The sequence below is a fragment of the Triticum dicoccoides genome, chromosome 2A (assembly GCF_002162155.2).
Source record: "Triticum dicoccoides isolate Atlit2015 ecotype Zavitan chromosome 2A, WEW_v2.0, whole genome shotgun sequence".
In the NCBI taxonomy this organism is placed as follows: Eukaryota; Viridiplantae; Streptophyta; class Magnoliopsida; order Poales; family Poaceae; genus Triticum; species Triticum dicoccoides.
Genome location: NC_041382.1, coordinates 210,938,596 through 210,964,762, shown reverse-complemented (window position 1 = coordinate 210,964,762; position 26,167 = coordinate 210,938,596). Strand labels below are relative to the sequence as shown.

At 42.6% G+C, this 26,167-nt stretch overlaps 1 long non-coding RNA gene and 1 pseudogene across 6 annotated transcripts; both read left to right on the top strand.

Moving 5' to 3' along the window:
* The first annotated feature begins 7,791 nt into the window (after positions 1 to 7,791).
* Positions 7,792 to 13,245, top strand: LOC119354256. Of its 6 annotated transcripts, none has more exons than XR_005170749.1 (9): positions 7,792 to 8,260; positions 8,417 to 8,531; positions 8,763 to 8,871; positions 8,996 to 9,020; positions 9,203 to 11,379; positions 11,488 to 11,650; positions 11,886 to 11,994; positions 12,119 to 12,143; positions 12,831 to 13,245. It is a non-coding gene; the product is annotated as an uncharacterized LOC119354256 (long non-coding RNA). The 6 variants fall into 6 exon arrangements; XR_005170747.1 differs by having other exon boundaries at positions 9,114 to 11,379; XR_005170746.1 differs by having other exon boundaries at positions 8,424 to 8,531; positions 8,996 to 11,379.
* An 8,038-nt stretch (positions 13,246 to 21,283) lies between these two features.
* LOC119357790 lies at positions 21,284 to 23,187 on the top strand (annotated as a pseudogene).
* Positions 23,188 to 26,167: the final 2,980 nt, after the last annotated feature.

Here is a 26,167-nt window from a genome sequence, read left to right as displayed (position 1 = left end):
TCCCTCAAGTGGATGACCTAAGGTTTATCAGTCCGTAGGAGGCGTAGGATGAAGATGGTCTCTCTCAAGCAACCCTACAACCAAATAACAAAGAGTCTCTTGTATCCCCAACACACCCAATACAATGGTAAATTGTATAGGCGCACTAGTTCGGCGAAGAGATGGTGATACAAGTGGTATATGGATAGTAGATATGGGTATTTGTAATCTGAAAATATAAAAACAGCAAGGTAACTAATGGTAAAAGTGAGCGTAAATGGTATTGCAATGCTAGGAAATAAGGCCTAGGGTTCATACTTTCACTAGTGCAAGTTCCCTCAACAATACTAACATAATTGGATCACATAACTATCCCTAAACATGCAACAAAGAGTCACTCCAAAGTCACTAATAGTGGAGAACAAACGAAGAGATTATGGTAGGGTACGAAACCTCCTCAAAGTTATTCTTTCCAATCAATCAGTTGGGCTATTCCTATAAGTGTCACAAACAGCCCTAGAGTTCGTACTAGAATAACACATTAAGACACAAATCAACCAAAACCCTAATGTCATCTAGATACTCCAATGTCACCTCAAGTATCCGTGGGTATGACTATACGATATGCATCACACAATCTCAGATTCATCTATTCAACCAACACACAGAACCTCAAAGAGTGCCCCAAAGTTTCTACCGGAGAATCACGACGAAAATGTGTGCCAACCCCTATGCATAGGTTCATGGGCGGAACCCGCAAGTTGATCACCAAGACATACATCAAGTGAATCACGTGATATCCCATTGTCACCACAGATACGCACGGCAAGACATACATCAAGTGTTCTCAAATCTTTAAAGACTCAATCCGATAAGATAACTTCAAAGGGGAAACTCAATCCATTACAAGAGAGTAGAGGGGGAGGAGAAACATAAGATCCGGCTATAATAGCAAAGCTCGCGATACATCAAGATCGTACCAAATCAAGAACGCGAGAGAGAGAGATCAAACACATAGCTACTGGTACATACCCTCAGCCCCGAGGGAGAACTACTCCCTCCTTGTCATGGAGAGCACCGGGATGATGAAGATGACCACCGGAGAGGGTTTCCCCCTCCGGAAGGGTGCCGGAACGGGTCTAGATTGGCTTTCAGTAGCTACGGAGGCTTCTGGCGGCGGAACTCCCGATCTATTGTGCTCCCGGATGTTTTTAGGGTATATGGAGATATATAGGCGGAAGAAGTACGTCAGGGGGTCCACGAGGGGCCCATGAGAGTGGAGGGCGCGCCCCTGCCTCGTGGACTCCTCGTAGATCCCCTGACATGCACTCCAAGTCTTCTGGGCTTCTTCTGATCCAAAAATAAGTTCCGTGAAGTTTCAGGTCAATTGGACTCCGTTTGGTTTTCCTTTTCTGCGATATTCTAAAACAATGTAAAAACATAAACTGGCACTGGGCTCTGGGTTAATAGGTTATCCCAAAAATCTTATAAAGTAGCATATAAATGCATATAAAACATTCAAGGTTGATAATATAATAGCATGGAACAATCAAAAATTATAGATACGTCGGAGACGTATCAGCATCCCCAAGCTTAATTCCTACTCCTCCTCGAGTAGGTAAATGATAAAAACATATTTTTTGATGTGGAATGCTACCTAACATATTTATTCATGTAGTTATCTTTATTGTGGCATGAATATTTAGACCCATAAGATTCAAGACAAAAGTTTAATATTGACATAAAAATAATAATACTTCAAGCATACTAACCAAGTAATCATGTCTTCTCAAAATAACATGGCCAAAGAAAGCTATCCCTACAAAATCATATAGTCTGGCTATGCTCTATCTTCACCACACAAAATATTTAAATCATGCACAACCCCGATGACAAGCCAAGCAATTGTTTCATACTTTTGATGTTCTCAAACTTTTTCAATCTTCACGCACTACATGAGCGTGAGCCGTGGACATAGCACTATAGGTGGAATAGAATGGTGGTTGCGGAGAAGACAAAAAGGGAGAAGATAGTCTCACATCGACTAGGCGTATCAACGGGCTATGGAGATGCCCATCAATAGATATCAATGTGAGTGAGTAGGGATTGCCATGCAACGGATGCACTAGAGCTATAAATGTATGAAAACTCAACAAAAGAAACTAGTGGGTGTGCATCCAACTCGCTTGCTCATGAAGATCTAGGGCATTTTGAGGAAGCCCATCATTGGAATATACAAGCCAAGTTCTATAATGAAAGATTCCCACTAGTATATGAAAGTGACAACATAGACCACTCTCTATCATGAAGATCATGGTGCTACTTTGAAGCACAAATGTGGTAAAAGGATAGTAGCATTGTCCCTTCTCTCTTTTTCTCTCATTTTTTTATTTGGGCCTTTTTTATGGCCTCTTTTCTCTTTTTTTTTATTTGGGCTTCTTTGGCCTCTTTTATTTATTTATTTTCGTCCAGAGTCTCATCCCGACTTGTGGGGGAATCGTAGTCTCCATCATCCTTTCCTCACCGGGACAATGCTCTAATAATGATGATCATCACACTTTTATTTACTTACAACTCAAGAATTACAACTCGATTCTTAGAACAAAATATGACTCTATATGAATGCCTCCGGCGGTGTACCGGGATGTGCAATTACTCATGAGTGACATGTATGAAATAATTATGAACGGTGGCTTTGCCACAAATACAATGTCAACTACATGATCATGCAAAGCAACATGACAATGATGAAGCATGTCATAGTAACGGAACAGTGGAAAGTTGCATGGCAATATATCTCGGAATGGCTATGGAAATGCCATAATAGGTCGGTATGGTGGCTGTTTTGAGGAAGATATATGGTGGGCTTATGGTACCGGCGAAAGTTGCGCGGTACTAGAGAGGCTAGCAATGGTGGAAGTGTGAGAGTGCGTATAATCCATGGACTCAACATTAGTCATAAAGAACTCACATACTTATTGCAAAAATTTATTAGTTATCGAAACAAAGTACTACGCACATGCTCCTAGGGGGATAGATTGGTAGGAAAAGACCATCGCTCGTCCCCGACCGCCACTCATAAGGAAGGCAAACAATAAATAAATCATGCTCCGATTTCATCACATAACGGTTCACCATACGTGCATGCTACGAGAATCACAAACTTCAACACAAGTATCTCTCAAATTCACAACTACTCAACTAGCATGACTCTAATATTACCATCCTCATATCTCAAAACAATCATCAAGTATCAAACTTCTCATAGTATTCAATGCACTTTATATGAAAGTTTTTATTATATCCCTCTTAGATGCCCATCATATTAGGACTAAATTCATAACCAAAGCAAATTACCATGCTGTTTAGAGACTCTCAAAATGATATAAGTGAAGCATGATAGTTCATCTATTTCTACAAAATAAAACCACCACCGTGCTCTAAAAAGATATAAGTGAATCACTAGAGCAACAACAAACTACTCCGAAAGATATAAGTGAAGATCAATGAGTAGTTGAATAATTATGCAACTATGTGAAGACTCTCTAACATTTAAGAATTTTAGATCTTGGTATTTTATTCAAACAGCAAGCAAAGCAAAAGAAAATAACATTCTAAGAATAGCAAACATCATGTGAAGAAGTAAAAACTTAGGATCAACCGATACTAATCGATATTGTTGAAGAAGAAAGGTGGGATGCCAACCGGGGCATCCCCAAGCTTAGATGCTTGAGACTTCTTGAAATATTATCTTGGGATGCCTTGGGCATCCCCAAGCGTGAGCTTTTGTGTCTCCTTAATTCCTCTCATATCACGGTCTCCCTAAATCTCAAAAGCTTCATCCACACAAAACTCAACAAGGACTCATGAGATAAGTTAGTATAAACCATTGCCAAAACCTTATCATACTCTACTATAGCAAATCACTAAAATTATTTAACATTGCATACTAAATGTCTCTGCATATTTAATAGTTCTATCCTCAAATAGAATCATTAAAGAAGCAAACATATGCGAACAATGCAAACATAACAGCAATCTGCCTAAACAGGACAGTCTGTACAGAATGCAGCAACATCCATACTTCCCTAACTCGAAAAATTATGAAATAAAATTCCCACTGTAGTAAATTTATCATATCTTAATATGCAAAAGGTTTCAACATTTTATCACATTCTGACTTTTCTAGAGAATTATTGCAACAACGGTAAACTTTCTGTTTTCAAACATCAACATGAAGACTTGTAACATAGGCATAGTAAAGACTATCAATGCCACTTTTATTGGAATAAAAGATGCAAAACATTGCTCTAAATAACAGCAAGCAAATCCTAACAAAATAAATTGACGCTCCAAGCAAAACACATATCATGTGGTGAATAAAAATATAGCTCCAAGTAAAGTTACCGATGGTAATAGACGAAAGAGGGGATGCCTTCCGGGCATCCCCAAGATTAGGCTCTTGGTTGTCCTTGAATATTACCTTGGGGTGCCTTGGGAATCCCCAAGCTTAGGCTCTTGCCACTCCTTATTCCATAGTCCATCGAATCTTTACCCAAAACTTGAAAACTTCACAACACAAAACTTAACAGAAAACTCGTAAGCTCCGTTAGCGAAAGAAAACAAATCACCATCATAAGGTACTGTAATTAACTCATTATTTATTTATATTGGTGTTAAACCTACTTTATTCCAACTTCTTTATAGTTCATACCCTCCGATACTACTCATAGATTCATCAAAATAAGCAAACAACATGATGAAAACAGAATCTGTCAAAAACAGAACAGTCTGTAGTAATCTGTAACTAACACAAACTTCTGGAACCCCAAAAATTCTAAAATAAATTTCTGGACGTAAGGAATTTATCTATTAATCATCTGCAAAAATAATTAACTAAATAGCACTTTCCAAATAAAAATGGCAGCAGTTCTCGTGAGTGCTAAAGTTTTTATTTTTTTACATCATAATCAACAAGACTTTCCCCAAGTCTTCCCAACGGTTCTACTTGGCGCAAACACTAATTAAAACAAAAAAACTCAATCAAAACAGAGGCTAGATAAATTATTTATTACTAAACAGGATCAAAAAGAAAGGAACAAAAATAAAATTGGGTTGCCTCCCAACAAGCGCTACCGTTTAACGTCCCTAGCTAGGCATGATGATTTTAATGATGCTCACATAAAATATAAGGATTGAAACATAAAGAGAGCATCATGAAGAATATGAATAACATATTTAAGTCTAAACCACTTTCTATGCATAGGGATTTTGTGAGCAAACAACTTATGGAAACAAGAATCAATTTGCATAGGAAGGTAAAACAAGTATAACTTCAAAACTTTAAGCACATAGAGAGGAAACTTGATATTATTGCAATTCCTACAAGTATATATTCCTCCCTCATAATAATTTTTAGTAGCATCATGAATGAATTCAACAATATAACCAGCACCTAAAGCATTCTTTTCATGATCTACAAGCATAGAAAATTTACTACTCTCCACACAAGCAAAATTCTTCTCATGGATAACAGTGGGAGCAAACTCAACAAAATAACTATCATGTGATTGAAAATTAAGATCAAGATGACAAGTTTCATGGTTATCATTATTCTTTAAAGCATACGTGTCATCACAATAATCATCATAGATAGGAGGCATGCTTTCATCATAATAAATTTGCTCATCAAAACTTGGAGGACAAAAAAATATCATCTTCATCAAACATAGCTTCCCCGAGCTTGTGGCTTTGCATATCATTAGCATCATGGATATTCAAGGAATTCATACTAACAACATTGCAATCATGCTCATCATTCAAATATTTAGTGCCAAACATTTTATAGACTTCTTCCTCTAGCACTTGAGCATAATTTTCCTTTCCATCATACTCACGAAAGATATTAAAAAAGATGAAGCGTATGAGGTAAACTCAATTCCATTTTTTTCATAGTTTTCTTTTATAAACTAAACTAGTGATACAACAAGAAACTAAAAGACTCGATTGCAAGATCTAAAGATATACCTTCAAGCACTCACCTCCGTAGCAACGTCGCCAGAAAAGAGCTTGATGTCTACTACACAATCTTCTTCTTGTAGACGTTGTTGGGCCTCCAAGTGCAGAGGTTTGTAGGACAGTAGCAAATTTCCCTCAAGTGGATGACCTAAGGTTTATCAATCCGTAGGAGGCATAGGATGAAGACGGTCTCTCTCAAGCAACCCTACAACCAAATAACAAAGAGTCTCTGTGTCCCCAACACACCAAATACAATCGTAAATTGTATAGGCGCACTAGTTCGGCGAAGAGATGGTGATACAAGTGGTATATGAATAATAGATATGGGTATTTGTAGTCTGAAAATATAAAAACAGTAAGGTAACTAATGGTAAAAGCGATCGTAAACGGTATTGCAATGCTAGGAAATAAGGCCTAGGGTTCATACTTTCACTAGTGCAAGTTCCCTCAACAATACTAACATAATTGGATCACATAACTATCCCTCAACATGCAACAAAGAGTCACTCCATAGTCACTAATAGCGGAGAACGAACGAAGAGATTATGGTAGGGTACGAAACCACCTCAAAGTTATTATTTCCAATCAATCCGTTGGGCTATTCCTATAAGTGTCACAAACAACCCTAGAGTTCATACTAGAATAACACCTTAAGACACAAATCAACCAAAACCCTAATGTCACCTAGATACTCCAATGTCACCTCAAGTATCCGTGAGTATGATTATACGATATGTATCACACAATCTCAGATTCATCTATTCAACCAACACATAGAACCTCAAAGAGTGCCCCAAAGTTTCTACCGGAGAATCACGACGAAAACGTGTGCCAACCCCTATGTATAGGTTCATGGGCGGAACCCGCAAGTTGATCACCAAAACATACATCAAGTGAATCACGTGATATCCCATTGTCACCACAGATACGCACGACAAGACATACATCAAGTGTTCTCAAATCTTTAAAGACTCAATCCGATAAGATAACTTCAAAGGGGAAACTTAATCCATTACAAGAGAGTAGAGGGGGAGGAGAAACATAAGATCCAGCTATAATTGCAAAGCTTGCTATACATCAAGATCGTGCCAAATCAAGAACACGAGAGAGAGATCAAACACATAGTTACTGGTACATACCCTCAGCCCCGAGGGAGAACTACTCCCTCCTCGTCATGGAGAGCACCGGGATGATGAAGATGACCACCGGAGAGGAATTCCCCCTCCGGCAGGGTGCCGGAACGGGTCTAGATTGGCTTTCGGTAGCTATGGAAGCTTCTGGCGGCGGAACTCCCGATCTATTGTGCTCCCGGATATTTTTAAGGTATATGAAGATATATATGCGGAAGAAGTACGTCAGGGGGGCCACGAGGGGCCCACGAGGGTGGAGGGCGCACCCAGGGGGGTAGGCGCGCCCCTGCCTCGTGGCCTCCTCGTAGATCCCCTGCCGTGCACTCCAAGTCTTCTGGGCTTCTTCTGATCCAAAAATAAGTTTCGTGAAGTTTCAGGTCAACTGAACTCCGTTTGGTTTTTCTTTTCTGCGATATTCTAAAATAAGGTAAAAACAGAAACTGGCATTAAGCTCTGTGTTAATAGGTTAGTCCCAAAAATCATATAAAATAGTATATAAATGCATATAAAACATTTAAGGTTGATAATATAAGGACATGGAACAATCAAAAATTATAGATACATTGGAGACGTATCAGTAGGCCGCTTCATCGGTGGGGTCCTCATGCATTGCTGGGTTCGTCGGTGTGAGGGTCTGATCGGTTGCGCCTCTGGAAAGCCCATTGTCCCCCAATCCCCACAGCCGCCCGCCCGCACCCTCCCTCCTCCCTCGTCTCAGCCGCCACCCCCACGAACCCTAGCCGCGCCCTCCTGCATCCTCCCCTCCCTGGTCCGCCCCAAGCTCCTTCTCCTCCTTCGTCCTCACATGCTCCACCCTGAGCACGCCGGCGGCGAAGCGCACCGCGAGGCCCCGGAGCAACTCAGCCAGAGCCCCTCTGTACAGGAGGAACCCCGCGGCCAGCGCAGCCAACAACGGTGGCGCGTACAAGAGCTCGGCCTTGATGGGCCGCCCGCCGTCCGCGAGGGTCACGTCCGCGCTGAAGGGCAGTAACGAGCACATGGTGCGGTACGAGGAGGTACGCAGGGAGAAGGTGCACGGCTCCGCCTAGCACCATGTGTGCGGCGACGGGGACATGCAATCACGGGCAGATTTTGGGGAGCGGCACAAGCATCAAGCAATGGCTGATTCCAAGGTGGGCTTCCCCTCGGCTCCTCTCTCTCTCCCCCCATCACACATTAATCTCCTCCTGATCTTGTTATTTATGCATCTCTATGTCGTTGATGTTCTTCCGATTTGCACGCATGTCAAGATCAAGGATATTTAAACTTGTTTCTTCTATTGATGGAAGATTTCAGATACTTCTGTAGATGAATTTCTGGGCTAAGATACATTGTGTTAATTGTCCGAAAGATGGAACGATTTGCTCCACGGAAATTATCTCCTTAGTTGCATTCCATTTACAGGTAAAGTGAGATTGTTACCTCTGTTTGATTTTCTGTTCAAACTTTACGATTGGAGTATGGATATTAGATTAGCTGTTTGGAATTTTTCATTAGAGGGGCCAGGCTTGACTTAATACTTAATTACTTTCTGTTTGAACAAAAAAAAGAGTGCACTTATGAATTGTAAAATGTGAAGTGCAGACCCGACATCCTCCAATATTACCTGATTTGGTGCTGACTTTCATCTTCCAGTTCATGTTCATTGCCTTGCTGTGGTTGCACCGTGGTCTGTGGGGAACATGAACAAATACCTTTGCTACAACCGAGGTCTTAACAGACCAGTCAAGGAGAGATAGGTTCGGTGAGTTATTTTACCCTCTGTTTATCCCTCTCAGATTAGCGGAGAAGAAGGATCTTTTTTTTCATTTCCTTTTGATTTCCTCTCTTGTTTGACAAGAACGAATTTTTTCTTCATAATTTTGCAGGGGTTGTTATGCTCTGTCCCTCGAGGTAAGTTTGCTAGGCAGCGGCTTACTCCTCTCTTGTTTTTTTAGTTTTGCCCATGGTATCGAAATTACATCTGGTTGATGGTGTCAAGTTTAGGCAGGTGCCATCTGCATTTTGTGAAGATTGCCGTCATCTAGATTTTATTGCGGCATGATGCATATGTAATAAGGAATTTGGTGTTTCAGAAGCATCATTGGAAGTTCGTATGCTAATATCTCAATTGGCAAGATAAAAAGACCTCCACTTCTTACCTTCCAGTCATTTTAATATTATAGGAATGTAAGTTGAATTCAGTGCCCCTGCATTTACACGACTGGGTGTTATTCATTTTTTGTTTCCTTTGATGCGCTGAGTACAGATTGAAGCATGTTGGGTACAAAATGTTTCCAAGATTAGTTTAGGATCAGAACTAGTTTAGGATCAAGATAAAAACCTGGTTATATGTTGCATCTCAAAATCAAGATGTTGATTCGAGAAGAGAAAGGAGCTGTGGCGTGACATGGTGCGAGACCTTTGTCCCGGAGCATGCAGCTTGTCAGTATAAAGTAATGGGTATCAGTGTTTTCTCATACATATGATTCTGAAGTAATAGAGAGCAGGAAGTGGTAGGCTTAATTTCAGTTAGATAAATAGGTATACTGCAGCATCATATGTTCCTTTGTATTTTTCTTGCCAGGTTCATGCTTTATACATCGTGTATATACGCATAAAGTACACCCACATAAATTATAGTTCGTAGTATCGGCAGCAAACAGAGGCGCAGCTAAGCAGTAGCATGTCCCTATTATAAATGGGTAGAAAAAGCGCTTATCAAAAGAACAGTATCTCTGTTACATGATAAGAACGAATGTTTGCTTTTATGCATATGTCTAAAAGCACTCCACTATAATGCAAATAGTATCATGTTCAGAGCCTTAATAATGGCAGCTGTAAACCCAAAATAATCCATCTTATAATTTAGTATACAAAATAGATTCCGGTGAGAATCACTTCAATAAGAATGCTAGCTGCTACCATATATCTAATTGGCCCCAGATCGAAAATTTCAGTTGTTAATCTCTGAATGCAGTATGCACTTGTGCTGAAACATAGAGCGTGCGGTGTTGCTTTGTACAGGAATAAAAAATCTCAGTTGTTAATCTCTGAATGAAGAAGGGTCATGGTTCCCCACCTCTCTACTACTCATATTAATGCCACCCTTTGCTAATTTATCTTTGGTTGTTCAATGCATGATAACATTTTTTGAATTTGCAACATATGATACCTTCATCTTCTGAGTAGGAAGTCACTGGATAATATAATCAGATGAATACAGCGTTAGAAGATGCCACAACCTCGAATATACCTAAATCTGGAAAAAATTGGTTAGGTAGGAGGTCTGTTGTCACAATTTTCAATTTTTTAGTGCAAGATGGACTCAGTTTGGGGTTCTTCATCTATTATCAGCGAGCGTTAGTTTTGTATTTTGTGTCTACTTCCACTTAATCATTAAAAATTTCATGACACATCAGATTTTATAAAGGGCTATTTCACAAGCATTCGATAGTAAGAGAATTAGTCCATGATATTGCCTCAACTGCATGTAATGACTGATAAGCAAGCTATTCGCCAAAATAAAATTATTGGTTGATCTGCTTACCACCTTCTCATTTGAGGGTCTCTTGCTATAGTCATGTGAAAGGATGGTGTTCGGAGCTATATATTGGAAGAGCTCCCCGGATTGCGCCGTTCCTGGCTGTCCGATCGTAGTGAATTTCCCACCTCGCTTCCCCTCAGACGTTGGATATTCACTGCATATTTCACCTTGTTATTTCTTTCACATGTGTATGACCGGTGGGCCGCTTCGTCGGTGGGGTCGTCGGTGTGAGGGTCTGATTGGTTGCGCCTCTGGAAAGCCCATTGTCCCCCAATCCCCACAGCCGCCCGCCCGCACCCCTTCCTCCTCCCTTGTCTCAGCCGCCACCCCCACGAACTCTAGCCGCGCCCTCCTGCATCCTCCCCTCCCTGGTCCGCCCCAAGCTCCTCCTCCGTCCTCACATGCTCCACCCTGAGCACGCCGGCGGCGAAGCGCACCGCGAGGCCCCGAAGCAACTCAGCCAGAGCCCCTCCGTACAGGAGGAACCCCGCGGCCAGCGCAGCCAACAACAGTGGCGCGTACAAGAGCTCGACCTTGATGGGCCGCGTGCCGTACGCGAGGGTCACGTCCACGCTGAAGGGCAGCAACGAGCATATGGTGCGGTACGAGGAGGTGCGCAGGGAGAAGGTGCACGGTCCGCCTAGCACCATGTGTGCGGCGGCGGGGAGGCAATCACGGGCAGATTTTGGGGAGCGGCACAAGCATCAAGCAATGGCTGATTCCAAGGTGGGCTTCCCCTCGGCTCCTCTCTCTCTCCCCCATCACACAGTAATCTCCTCCTGATCTTGTTATTTATGCATCTCTATATGTCGTTGATGTTCTTCCGATTTGCAGGCATGTCAAGATCAAGGATATTTAAACTTGTTTCTTCTATTGATGGAAGATTTCAGATACTTCTGTAGATGAATTTCTGGCTAAGATACATTGTGTTAATTGTCCGAAAGATGGAACGATTTGCTCCACGGAAATTATCTCCTTAGTTGCATTCCATTTACAGGTAAAGTGAGATTGTTACCTCTGTTTCATTTTCTGTTCAAACTTCACGATTGGAGTATGGATATTAGCTTAGCTGTTGTATGGAATTTTTCATTAGAGGGGCCCAGGCTGAGACTTAATACTTAATTACTTTCTGTTTGAACAAAAAAAGAGTGCACTTATGAATTGTAAAATGTGAAGTGCAGACCTGACATCCTCCAATATTACCTGATTTGGTGCTAACTTTCATCTTCCAGTTCATGTTCATTGCCTTGCTGTGGTTGCACCGTGGTCTGTGGGGAACATGAACAAATACCTTTGCTACAACCGAGGTCTTAGCAGACCAGTCAAGGAGAGATTGGTTCGGTGAGTTAATTTACCCTCTGTTTATCCCTCTCAGATTAGCGGAGAAGAAGGATCTTTTTTTTCATTTCCTTTTGATTTCCTCTCTTGTTTGACAGGAACGAATTTTTTCTTCATAATTTTGCAGGGGTTGTTATGCTCTGTCCCTCGAGGTAAGTTTTCTAGGCAGCGGCTTACTCCTCTCTTGTTTTTTTTAGTTTTGACCATGGTATCGAAATTACATTTGGTCGATGGTGTCAAGTTTAGGCAGGTGCCATCTACATTTTGTGAAGATTGCCGTCATCTAGATTTTATTGCGGCATGATGCATATGTAATAAGGAATTTGGTGTTTCAGAAGCATCATTGGAAGTTTGTATGCTAATATCTCAATTGGCAAGATAAAAAGACCACCACTTCTTACCTTCCAGTCATTTTAATATTATAGGAATGTAAGTGTGTACTAAGTAGAAAAGATGGTTGAATTCAGTGCCTCTGCATTTACACGACTGGGTGTTATTCATTTTTTGTTTTCTTTGATGCGCTGAGTATAGATTGGAGCATGTTGGGTACAAAATGTTTCCAAGATTAGTTTAAGATCATAATTATTGTCATGTTGTCCAGATATTGCTCTAAGAGGTTCCTAGAATTAGTTTAGGATCAGAGTTATTGTCATGTTGTCTAGATATTGCTCTGAAGAATCCAAACGTATTTTTGCCCCCGAAAAGGCAGCTTTGGCCAGTTTCTTGCTATAATATTATCATAAGGCTTGATTAATTTTGAACATACCTTTGTCTTTTCACTCTTATGTTATTTTAATAGTTATTTGACATGCTGTAAACTATTTCTTTTATTTTTCTAGGAAGAAATAGAAGTTGAGGGGAAGCTATTGCGTGCTAGGAAATCAGTTGGTGTTGTCTATGTTGGTTTCAGGAAGAAAAGGACCGGCAAATTGATGGCTCAGGCACGTCATACAAAGTACCTTGCTGTATCTTGCAGATTGTGAGGATTCCCTTCTGTTGTAAGATAAAAACCTGGTTGTATGTTGCATCTCAAAATCAAGATGTTGATTCGAGAAGAGAAAGGAGCTGTCGGCGTGGCATGGTGCGAGACCTTTGTCCCGGATCATGCAGTTTGTCAGTATAAAGTAATGGGTATCAGTGTTTTCTCATACATATGATTCTGAAGTAATAGAGAGCAGGAAGTGGTAGGCTTAATTTCAGTTAGATAAATAGGTATACTGCAGCATCATATATTCCCTCGTATTTTTCTTGCCAGGTTCATGCTTTATACATCGTGTATATACGCATAAAGTACACCCACATAAACTATAGTTCGTAGTATCGGCAGCAAACAGAGGCGCAGCAAAGCACTAGCATGTCCCTATTATAAATGGGTAGAAAAAGCGCTTATCAAAAGAACAGTATCTCTGTTACATGATAAGAACGAATGTTTGCTTTTATGCATATGTCTAAAAGCACTCCACTAATGCAAATAGTATCATGTTCAGAGCCTTAATAATGGCAGCTGTATAGTATACAAAACAGATTCCGGCGAGAATTACTTCATAAGAATGCTAGCTGCTACCATATATCTAATTGGTCCCAGATCGAAAATTTCAGCAGTTAATCTCTGAATGCAGTATGCACTTGTGCTGAAACACAGAGCGTGTGCGTTGTTGCTCTATACAGTATTAAAAAATCTCAGTTGTTAATCTCTGAATGAAGAAGGATTATGGTTCCCCACCTCTCTACTACTCATATTAATGCCACCCTTTGCTAATTTATCTTTGGTTGTTCAATGCATGATAACATTTTTGAATTTGCAACATATGATACCTTCATCTTCTGAGTAGGAAGTCACTGGATATTATAATTAGACGAATACAGCGTTAGAAGATGCCACAACCTCGAATATACCTAAATCTGGAAAAACAATTGGTTAGGTAGGAGGTCTGTTGTCACAATTTCCAATTTTTTAGTGCAAGATGTACCCAGTTTGGGGTTCTTCATCTATTCTCAGCGAGCGTTAGTTTTGTATTTTGTGTGTACTTCCACTTAATCATTAAAAATTTCATGATACATCAGATTTTATAAAGGGCTACTTCACAAGCATTCGATAGTAAAAGAATTAGGGCCTGTTCTGAAACTCTGCCAACTCCACCAAATCCGCAACTTCAGCTTCTCGAGCGAGCTTCTCGCTTCGCCCAGCGCTCGAAAACGGTTCGGCAGCGAAGCTGGCTTCTCTCAGCGCTGCAGCCCGGCTGGAAGGCAAAAAGCCCATTGGGCGCCCCTTTGGGCTGGCTGGAGGCAGCCCAGGAGAGGGAAAACGATTAGATCGAGTGGGAGGACTCGGTACTGTGCACTAGCGTGGGCGTACGTCGAAGGGCTCAGGCGAAACGTTTTCTTTGGCGGTGGCAAACATCTTGTAAATAGAGGGAACTCCAGATTCTGTAAAAGGTGGAGCTGGGTTCTTGTTGCTTCTCAAAAATGCACTGCGGCCGGAAACAGCTTCGTGAATTTAGCTTCCAGAGCTAAATCGTTCTGCAGCTTTTTGATTCTGGAGTTTGTGAAGTTGAGAGCTGGAGAATTCCAGAACAGGCCGTCCATGATATTGCCTCAACTGCATGTAATGACTGATAAGCAAGGTATTCTCCAAAATAAAATTATTGGTTGATCTGCTTACCACCTTCTCATTTCAGGCTCTCTTGCTATAGTCATGTGAAAGGATGGTGTTCAGAGCTATATATTGGAAAATATTTCTTGGCATTCCATTAAATTTCCGAGGTAACAATTTTCCATCACTTCAACACCATAGTGTGTTCCATAAATAGCTTCCGTATGGTATTATAATTGTACCCTTTTACTTAGATAAGGTATTTTAATGTTTCAGTGTTCTCCAACTGCAGCGGCCGTGTCGTGACTGACGTGTTGAGTTCTTGCACAAGCACAACCTCTAGCCCAGTGAGCACACTCACCCCACTTAGTTTTATGGTCAGAGCGACACCCAATGCCGATTCGTGCCCGAGCGCTCCTGCAACCGCCATGCTCGCGCGTGGTCGTCCGGCCGCCGCCGGCCTGATCTCCTAGCTCTCGCCTGCTCCGCGTCCGGCGAGACCAGATCTAGTACCCTTGTCCCGCGCTCTGTCTTCTCCGCGAGCTCCCCTGCTCCTCCGTCTAGTGCTCTGCCTCCTTGGTGATTTCCGGCGATTTCCTGGTGACTGGCGTCATGCCGCTTCTTCTCCTCCCCTTCCTTCTCTAATCTCCTATCTCATCCCTCGTCTCCCGGATTCCCTTCTCCTCTGTGTCTCCTCTCTACTTCCCCTTGTTCCCTCAATCCATCTTGCTCATCCAGATCTCCTTTTGTTGCTTCTCTGCTTCTTCCCTCCCCGTGATACTCACTGCCCTCCGATTCTGTTAGTGACCTGCTGCTGCTCTCCACTTTCGCCACAGATCCGGAGCTTCTACCCAACGGCCTTATTTTCGCAGATCTGGCGTCTCCTTGCTGTGGGTGACCCCGGGCTCGCGCCGAGCCAGGAGAGTGGGGTGAGGAAGGGAGAGTTATTTGTCTCGATTCCAGATATCTTTTGGGCGCTATGAGGGCCATCGCCTGGAACTGCCGAGGTATGGGCAGAAGCCTTGGCAGTGAGAGGATGCTCTATCTTGCCAACTTAATGCGGTCTACGAAGACACAGGTAACATTTGTTTCAGAAATCAAGTCTTCCAAAGTCCGTTCTGTCGATCTTGTTAATAGGTTTGATGTTGCCAACGGCTTTGTTGTTCCTTCTAGAGGTGCCTCAGGTGGCCTTTGGCTTATGTGGACCGATGAGCTCAAAGTTTCTGTGCATGCTGCTGCTTTTCACTATATTTTAGCAAATGTAGTTCATGCAGCTTCAGGGGTCAACTTTTGTCTTATTTGTATATATGGCGACCCGTATCACAGGCAGACTAATGCCATCTGGGACCAAGTTGCTGATTTTGTCTATGATAACCTAGGAAAGCCCGTGGTTTGTATGGGGGACCTTAATGATATTCTTTATGATGTGGATGCGTGTGATGGTAATATCAACTTCTATCGTATGAATGCTTTCAGGTCTCTTGTTAAAAATTGTGGGCTGTTTGATATTGGTTATAGTGGTCCTGCTTATACTTGGCGTGGTAGGCAACATACTTCTAAGCCCATTCATAGACGTCTTGATCGATGCTTGGTCAATTCTGATTGGTGCGCTTTTTATCCTAATACTAAAGTGCTGAATCTTCCTATTATTCTTGGTGACCATGCTCCCATTTTAATTTCCTCGGAAGGTAAACTTGTTAGGCCTAGACAATCTTTTAAATTTGAAAACTGGTGGCTTATGGAAAAAGATTTTCACTCTTTTGCTAAAAATAATTGGATTTCTAGTTCCCTGACCTCTTTTGCTGCAAAGTCATCTTCTTTGGCAGGATCTTTAAAAGTCTGGTGCAAGAAGAAAAAACCTCTCCAACAAGAACTTGCTGAGCTAGAATCCAGAATCAAGGATTTGCAACAGCTGCCTCTCCACCAACAGGACCATGTTTTGGAAAGTACTCTTACTAATAGGTATGAACTTACGCTTTCCAAACTCAATTAGTTTTACAGGCAAAGAAGTAAAAAGTCTTGGGCTGTAAAAGGTGATCGCAACACAAAATTCTTCCATCAGACTGCGCTCAAACATAGAAAAAGAAATACTATTTGTTCTATCAAAGATGAGCATGACAATATTCATTTCAAACCGGAGGCCATGATGCAAACGTTTGTTAATTATTTCAGACACATATTTTCCTCTCCTAACACTTATGCTGGCAGGCCTTTTTCTTCCCCTATTTGGACTAATGACAACAATGATCCTACTTATTCTATTCCGGACAAGGCTGAACTTTTGCGGATTCTTAAAGACATGAAGCTTAATGCTTCTCCTGGTCCTGATGGGTTCAATGTAGAATTTTATTTAGCTACTTGGGATTGGATTGGGGATGAGGTAACTCAGCTTGTCACTCACTTCTATAATACTGCTACACTTCCCCCTCACATAAATGATACCAATATTGCTCTTATCCCTAAGAAGTTGGTTCCTCTTGTGCCCATGGACTACCGTCCTATTAGTCTTTGTAATGTGCTTTATAAAATCATTGCTAAGTCTCTTGCGAATAGATTTAAGCATCATCTTCCTGATTACATTGACCAAGCTCAACAAGCATTTATTGAGGGTAGACGTATTAGTGACAACATTATCATTGCTCAGGAAATTGCTCACTCGTTTTCTCTTAAATCCTGGAAATATGATGCCTTTATGCTTAAGATTGACCTTGCCAAAGCTTTTGATCGTTTAGAATGGAATTTCATTGTTTCTGCTCTGGCTCGTAAAGGGCTGCATGGTCATTTTGTTAATTTGGTTCATGCATGCATCTCATCTCCCTCATTCTCTGTTCTCATTAATGGCCAGCCCTCTCCTAAATTTAAGAGCTTCAGAGGAATACGACAAGGCTGTCCCATGTCTCCTTACTTGTTTGTTCTTGCAATTAATGAACTTTCCATCTTGCTTAATGAAGCTTTGCAGGCTAACCAATTGCAGGGAATTTCTCTTGGACCAAACTGCCCCTCTGTCCATTCTCTTCTATTTGCAGATGATCTTCTGGTGTGTGGGCATGCTACTTATCAGGAGGCTCAGACGATGGCCAGTCTTATTCAACACTTTTGTGCTCTTTCTGGTCAAACTCCTAACTGGAATAAATCTGCCATTCTCTTTAGCAATCATGTTTCTCAGAATATTAATAATGATATTAAGCAAGTCTTTCCTATTGCTAATCTTGATGCTAATTTCACTCATCTTGGTCATCCTCTAATTTTGCCTGCTAAGAATAGGGGTGCTGCTTATAACTTTGTTTTGGATAAATTTTTAAATAAGCTCCCCTCTTATAAAGCTAACATGCTATCTCATGCTGCCCGTCTTGAACTTATTCGCTCTGTCTTTTCTGCTATCCCTGTTTACTATATGGCAAACATTCTGTTTTCAAAAAAATTTATTGCCAAGCTCACTTCTATCATTAGGAATTTTTGGTGGACAGGGATTAGAGAAACAGATTCTAAGAGGAGTCTTTGTCTCAGAGCATGGAAGGATATTACCAACTCCAAGTCTGAAGGTGGTCTTGGAATCAGAAATCTAAAAGCCGTCAATGAGAGTCTTATTCTTGCTGCGGCTTGGAGGTTAGCTAAAAACCCCTCCTCCCAATTATATTGTGTTCTTCAAGCCAAATATTTTTCTACCACTTCTATTTGGAAAGCTACTAATAATCCACCTAAATCTGCCTTTTGGTCTTCCATTTTAAAAATGCTTCCTAAACTTAAAGAGCATGCCTTCTATCAACTCACCCAAGGTAATGTTTCTATTTGGAGCATGCCTTGGTGCAATATTTGGAACTCTATTCATGATTTTCTCATTCCTCAACCATCAGGCTTTATTTATCCCTCCTTGGTTAGGGATCTTTGGCAGCCTGGGCAAAGGCAATGGAACCGTCAACTCATTTTCTCTTTTTTTCAGCAACCTTTGGCTACTCAGATTATCAACATTGATATTCTCGATGATGATAATGCTGATATTCTTTGTTGGCCTTTGGCTCCCAATGGTATTTGCTCTTCCAAAGCTGCTTATAAACTTTGCTTACAAGACATTCATACTAATCCTAGAACTGCTCCTCTGGATGTTCCTTTGGATTTGAAAGCTTTTTTTAAAACTATTTGGAAGCAGAAAGATTTATTGCCCAAGGTTAAAACTTTTGCTTGGAGGATGCTTAGCAAAGCTTTGCCCACAGGAATGAGAGTAGGCCGTTTTTCTATTCACATTTCACAGAATTGTTGTAGATGTGCTCAGCAAGAAGATGATTTTCACCTTTTCTTTCTTTGTGACTTTGCTAGAGCGGCCTGGTTCTCTGCTCCTTGGTTTCTTAGATCTGACATCCTTGTGCAAGGTCACTCTTCAATGCATTCTCTTCTGATTCACTTTGCTTCTATGGGCCATCCTTATGCATCTTTGCAAAATATTTTCAATTTTATGTGGTGCATTTGGAAGGCTAGAAATGATTTCCTCTTTGAGAGGAAATTTTCTTTTCCCTACCAAATTAAAATTGCTGCTACTAGTTTGAATAATATTCTCCAAGAGGAGATTCTGCCTTCTACTAATATTCAGTCTTTGCAGGCTTCTCAACCTGATAATTCTCCTCTTCCTAAGCAAGGCAATACTCTCAAATCAGACCTTCTCATTAATGGTGCTAAAGTGTTTTCTGATGCTGCTTTCAGAACTTCTAGAGTTCCAGAATTTCAGCAAGGTCAATTGCGCACAGGTGTGGGAGTTTACTTTTGTCTTCCTTCTTCTAATAGGGAAATAAATATTCAGGTTCAAGCTTCAGGCCCTTCGACGGACACTCCTCTTCAAGCTGAAGCAATTGCTCTTGCTTGTGCAGCTCAATTGGCGGCTTGCCTTAACATTCAAACTCCTACTTTTTTAACTGATTCTCTTTCTCTTGCCACTGTTGCTGCTGCCAGGAATATTGCTCACTCTTCCACTCCTTGGAGTATTAGAAAAGAAGTGGCTTCTTCTGTAAACTCTACTTCTAATCTTAATCCCCAAGTTTTTCATATTTCTAGGAATTTGAATGGGGTGGCTCACAATTTAGCTCATCAAGTTTTTCAAATGGCTGGAGGACCTACACTCAATTGCTCTTCTCACTCTCATGTCACTGAATCATGTCCTGTAGCTGCCTCTCTTGTTGATTTTAATTTTGTAGGAATTCAGCTTCATAAGGTGTATTGCTTTTAGGAGAAAGTTGATAGCTCTGGGAAGTTCCTCATCTCAACATGATATGATGGTCTATGCTCGGTTGTTGGAAAGAAGGAGATTGCTGTCAAAGCTGGAATTTTCTTTTCCCCTTCTCTTCCTTTGTTTCTTAGGACATGCTGTTCTTCAGCAAGGATCTTGTTCCTTGCTCTCTCATATGTCTTTATTCAGCTCTTCTTTCTTTACATTTGCAGTTCTTCTTTCTCTTTATTCTAGCAGATGGTGTAATCTCGACTGTAAAATGTTCTGTGAGCTGAATATATTGGTATCTTCGGGTGCCTTTCTCTGTTCAAAAAAAAGTTTTATGGTCTTGGTCTGTTTTACTGTATTGATAATACATAGAAGATGTGCCGGTGAGTAGCAATGCTTACCAAATTTTGCATCTTTCCCTTCAACAGTTTTGAATGTAGCATCATCTGCTATTAATGTCATTCTGCCGCCAGCAAATTACTCACCTGGCATTTTTTGCTCTGTGAATGAAATACACATGCAACATTTGTATTTTATCGTCTGCAATATGATTGCTTTTACAAGCTTGGTTGAGTTCCTCTTTATTTTCTATAAGAAATTATGCATTGGATTTGGCACGGAGCTACTGCATTGTTATCAATTTGGCACTTGGTTGTTCATCGCCGCTGAGCTACTCTAAGCAAATTTATTTATTTGTGCCTTAAAAGTGTTCAACTGATTGATGGTAAAACTATGCTGCATATTTTGCTCTTACGAACGGCAACCCTGTTTTCCTACATTGGTTTGGTGCTATTTCTTTTAGGTACGAAAAAGATTACAAGTATCACTTAGAATCTCGGATCTATCAAACAATTCTTCTTGGTTAGTACAACTACATGATACTACGATAATATACATTGTAACTGCTCTTTCCTAACTGAATCTATTTAATTGTGCCTTAAAAGTGCTCGACGGATTGACCGTAAAGCTATGCTGCATATTTTACCATTGAGGCCTTCTTTGGTTTGTAGGAATGTCATAGGATTTCTATATGATAGGATTTGCATAGGAAAATTTCCTTTGAGGCCCTTTGGTTTGTAGGAATGGATTCCTATTCCTATATAGGATAGGAATCAATCCTTCACATTTTGGAGGAAAAAAACATTAGCTAAGACTCAATGGAAAAATTCCTATCCTATGCATCAAATGACATCTCTTCCTCTATAGGAATTGAGATGTATGTCATCTCACTTCCTATGATTTTCCTATTCCTACAACATTTCTATCCTAATCATTGACCCTTTTAGCATTCAATCAGAAACCAAGACGGCAATCCTCAGAACTTTTTAGCAACTTCGTATGTTTAATATCCTTTGATAATTGATAGTATGTTTCTCTTCAGATATATACCGGATCGAGTACTGCACTTTTAACTTATATATCCATGGTCGTGCCTGATGATTGATGTCATGCTTTGTGGGTTGCGTTGTCGCCAATACTTGCAAAATCATGCGGAGATGTACAGAATGCGTAAGCACTTAAGATTGGGATCACCTGGGCCTTACTCTAATGTACTACAATTGTTCAAAGCTGCGATTTAAAGGATCATGGTGTATTACAGAAAAGTCTGGAAATACTCATGATTGTCCATGTTAGTCAGGATTAAGATTTCTGTGTAATTATTTTTATTGTCAAAAAAATTTAAGTACAATGCCAATTGTTCCTGTTCATTAGGCCTTGATCTTACTCTGTCTGAATATTCCTTTTATGACAATTCACATATCTATGCGATTGGCGGAGATGTAACCATGAGAGGAGCCGTGGCGATACTCAAATTTACAGGGATCCCAAAAATTGTGGACAATGACATTGGCATCATAGACATGTCGTTTGGGCTTCAAATTGCAGTGGAGGTTGCTCAGCAGGCGATCGATGCGGCACATGTGAAGGTTGTGAGCTCTGTGAATGGCATCGGTCTTGTTAAACTTATGGGCAGGAGTACGGGCCACATTGCTATCAATGTCACCCTGAGCAGCCGAGATGTTGACTGTTACTCCCTCCGTCCTAAAATAAGTGTCTTAACTTTGTACTAACTTTAGTATAAAGTTATTACAAAGGAGAGACACTTATTTTGGGATGGAGGGAGTATTTGATTTCTGGGATTTTGAGTTCCGGTATTAAAGGATAAAGACGAAGGACCATGCTGTCTGTTGTTGCTGAAGTCGCTGGTCAGGAGTTGATTCCCCGCACCGATGACCAGAATCGAGAGCAGGATGAGTCTGGCAACTGTCCTACATGGTTAAAAAACTAATTTATATCTTTTGTTTCTTTGACTGTTATACTCATTTCTCTTATCGTTGTATCAAATTAATTGTATTTTTGTTGTTGGCCGCTTGTTTTTTCTATGGGCTCATTTTCTAGGAGAATGAGATGTTGCATAAACTACTATATAATGTTTGGTTCCCTTCAACCCATTTATTAGCTAACTAATTTTGGCAACTGTTGCACATAATACAATTGTACTCTGTTGTTGCCATCTTTCCTTCTATAGTTTTATATGAGTTTAACTCTGTACAATCAATTACACTTTTTAGCTAATTAATAAAGGAGTAAAGAAAAGACATGCATATGTCTAAAAAAATGGGCATGTACTTTCTTTTACGTTTTTAACGCACGCCACAAATACGTTTTCCTTTTCATACATAAGGATCTGTTATACCACCAAATAAGTATGTGTGTGCGTGCGTGTGTTTTTCATTGTACACAACAATTTTCAAAACGCCTACGAGGTTGCTAAAACCTATTTTTACCGAGAAAGATAAATATTTTCAAAACACTCATTGTATAGATTTTGAAAGACAATTCTATCTTCATTTTTCATACCAAGCCATGTTTTTTTGTTTTAAATTAGACTCTATAAAGTTAGGGCGGTACTAGGCGCTGGCGTGCCGACCCAAAGTTTGGGTCGGTCTCACCATGAGTGTTCGATGTGTTACTTTCCACCCGTCTAGATTGAGTCCTCTGTTCATCCCCTTCCTCCGCATCTTATCCTGAAAAAGCAGCAACCACGCATAGCTTGAAGAGCGACGGCGAGCGCCGCAGGCCGCCCCGCTCCCTGCCATGGATGCGCCCCCTCGTCGCTGACGGTGTGCAGCCTCACTATCACCATTCGCTTCCTCGCCATGGATGCCTCAACATGCAGCTCGTGGCCATGGACGTGTCGCTGCTCCGATTTGCGCCGCCCCGCCATGATTGCAGCCCACCACCCCCCGTGGTTGCAGCATCGGGCTTGTGTCGCCCCGCCGCCTTCGCTATCAACACCCGACGCACGGGGGCATTGTGCACTGCCCTCTCGCCGTCGCCTCCTGGGTCGCTGATTTGCCCATATAACCATCACAACAAAATCAAACATCGGATGTAGCTTTTGCTGCTGCCGGTTGCAGGCTACCGCGGCAGCACCGGTCGTTGTCTTCAGCACCGCTTCATCGATTGAAGCAAAAAAACACCGGTTCCAGCTTTCATCAGTAATGGTTCTAGCATCCGCACACCGTGCTTGCAGCTCGGGAAGTTGCCGGTTCCAGCAAAAAAATCGACCGCGGGCGTAGCACCATTGCTACGGATGTAGCTTTGGTACATGTTGGTTCCAACATTTTTGTATGCTGGTTCGAACATTTCCCCCGCCAGCATGGAGCTTTGAAGCATCGTGGCTCACCGTTCCAGCATCTCTGGGGTATGGTTCCAACATCACGAGAACACGGTTCCAGCTCGGGCGTGTATCAATTCCATTATGGCATGCGCGTCTGGTTGCAACTCTTCTGCTGGCAGGTTCCAGCATATTGCATCAATGGTTGCAGCACCGCAGGTAGCGTGCGTCATTCTCAGCTCTCCGGTGTAGCAAGTTCGTAACACGCCGCCGGTGTCGTTCCAGTTGAACAAACTGTGCTTGCAGCACCGGCAATGCGCGGTCCCAGCTCCTGGCGCTGGGCGTCTCCTGGGGAGGAGACTCGTCGCAGCACGCTCGCCCAGTGCGGCGCTAGAGGTGGCTATAGCAGGAAGCAGAGGTGGCCGCAGACATGAGGAAGAAGAAAAAGGAACAACAGTAGCAGGGATGAGGAAGAAGAAAGAGTGGTGGAGGAGACAACTTGCGAAGATAAGGGAAGCTGGCGTGGCTGCGTAGACCCACCAACCCAACAGGTGCGGCATGTGATAGCGCGTGTGTGACTTGGGGGGCACATGGAAACGTTTAATCGTGTTGTATTATACGGTCCGCGCGTGACCGACCGAAGTTTTGGCCGACGCGCCGGATACAAGCGTTTACCATAAAGTTAAGCCATGTATATTCATATCGTTATACACAATATTCCACTGTGTTTAGCGTGCCTCGGCGCCATTTGGTGCAACAGTTCCACTAGTTATTTTAAATGAAGGCCAAAACTCGTAACTCAAATACACTACAAAAAAGACACATCCGTGACATTTTGGGCCGAACGAATTTTTTCTGTCATACTTATGACACTTCTATGATAATAATTATGACAAAACCCGGTATCATCATAGATGTGGTGGGGTCCTACTTCTATGACAAAAAATCATGACGGAAAATGGGCTTTTCGTCCTGGGCGCATCGGAGACGCAGCTGCATGACATTCTTTGGGCCGTCCATGACGGAAAAAACCATGGTAGAAGCGAGGGCGAGGAAAATACCGAGGAGTTCCCGGTTACGGTGGCTGGTCGGGGGCCGAGCAATGCACATTTCTCTCGTACGTACGCACGTGTGTGCGAGGCGTTGCGCTCTAACTAAACCCGAGCAAGGCATTGGGCTCTAACTGAACCCGAGGGATTGCACTGCAGGCTACGCGTTACTGAACCCGAGCGATCGATCGATGGCTGTTAACTGAACCCGATCGAGCGATTCCTTCGCTACTGCTGCTAACTGAAGCCGATCGATGCTGCCTTTGGATGAACAATGAGCGTTGTTGGGAGGTTTGGATGAACAGTTCCCGGTGAGGGTTGGATGAACAGGAACCCATGGTAGTAGAGGCCATTGCCGCTGGATGAACAATACCCCGATCGATCGAGCCGGTGGATGAACAGGACCCCGTGGAGGGCTGGATGAACATGACCCGGTGGAGGGATGGTTGAACAGTAGCCGGTGGAGGGATGGTTGAACAGTAGCCAGTGGAGGGCTGGATGAACAGTAGCTCGTGGAGGGGTGGTTGAACAGGACCCCGTGGAGAGGGCTGGATGAACAGTAGCTGGTGGAGGCTGGATGAACAGGAGCCCATGGATGAACAGTCACAGGTGGAGGCTGGAGAAGGTCGACGGTGGATGAACAGTAGCCCGTGAAGGCTGGAGGAGGTCGACGGTGGAGATGAACAGTATCCCGCGGAGTCCCATTTTGTGGTACGCCACACCCCTCCCGATGAACAGGACCCCCGTTTCGACCGTAGCGCTCCAACACAAGTCCGTTTCCTCCGTTTTGCGGTACGCCACACCCCACCTGGTCAACAGGACCCCGTTTCGACCGTAGGAGGTCCAACAGAAGTTTGTTTCCTCCGTTTTGCGGTACGCCAGACCCCTCCCGATGAACAAGATCCTGTTTCGACCGTGGTCGGTCGAACACAAGGCCGTGTCCTCCGTTCTGCGGTACGCCATGCCTCGTTTCCATCGGCTATTCCGTCCAAGCCGGTTGGCTCCCGATGAACAGGACAACACATTTCGTTCCGACCCAGCCGGTTGTCTCCCCATGAACACGACGATGACGCAGTTTCTCCGTTTCGGCCCAGCCATGTACACGATCCCTGGCCGTACGTATGCGCGAGTAGGCGTTCGAGATCCCGTCGGTATGTACGTACATGGCCGTATTTACTTTCTTGCACCCTGGCCATTGTACGTACGTGTACATTCTACGTGCGCGCCTCTACTACGACACGTGCGCGCCTCTACATCGACCAGTATGTACACACACATTCATGACTAGAATGACAATGCTATGTACACTTCGACTAGGTGGGTCCCGACTGTCAGGCACTTCCTTGCGTGCGAAGATGTAGCTGGTGGGTCCCAGCAGTCAAGGGGGGAACGTTTTTTTCACGAAATATGGTGGCCCATCCGGTGGGTCCCTGCTATCAGGTGGAGGAATAATTATTTTGTGCGTAGTAAGGAGGCACTTCCTTTCTACGGCCGTGGACCCAGCTGTCAGCCTCTCCACGTACAACACTCTTCCGATGGAAGTCGTTCCTTGACCAGATTGACCATGCCGTGCCGAGAGCACCACGGCGGTGGACGACGGCGAGGCCTAAGAAGGGGATGACGCGGAGCCGGGGAAGACGCGACAGTGGAAGCCCACGTGGAGAGGAGTACGAGGGTTCATTGGTTCGGCTGCGGTGTGAGGCTGTTGT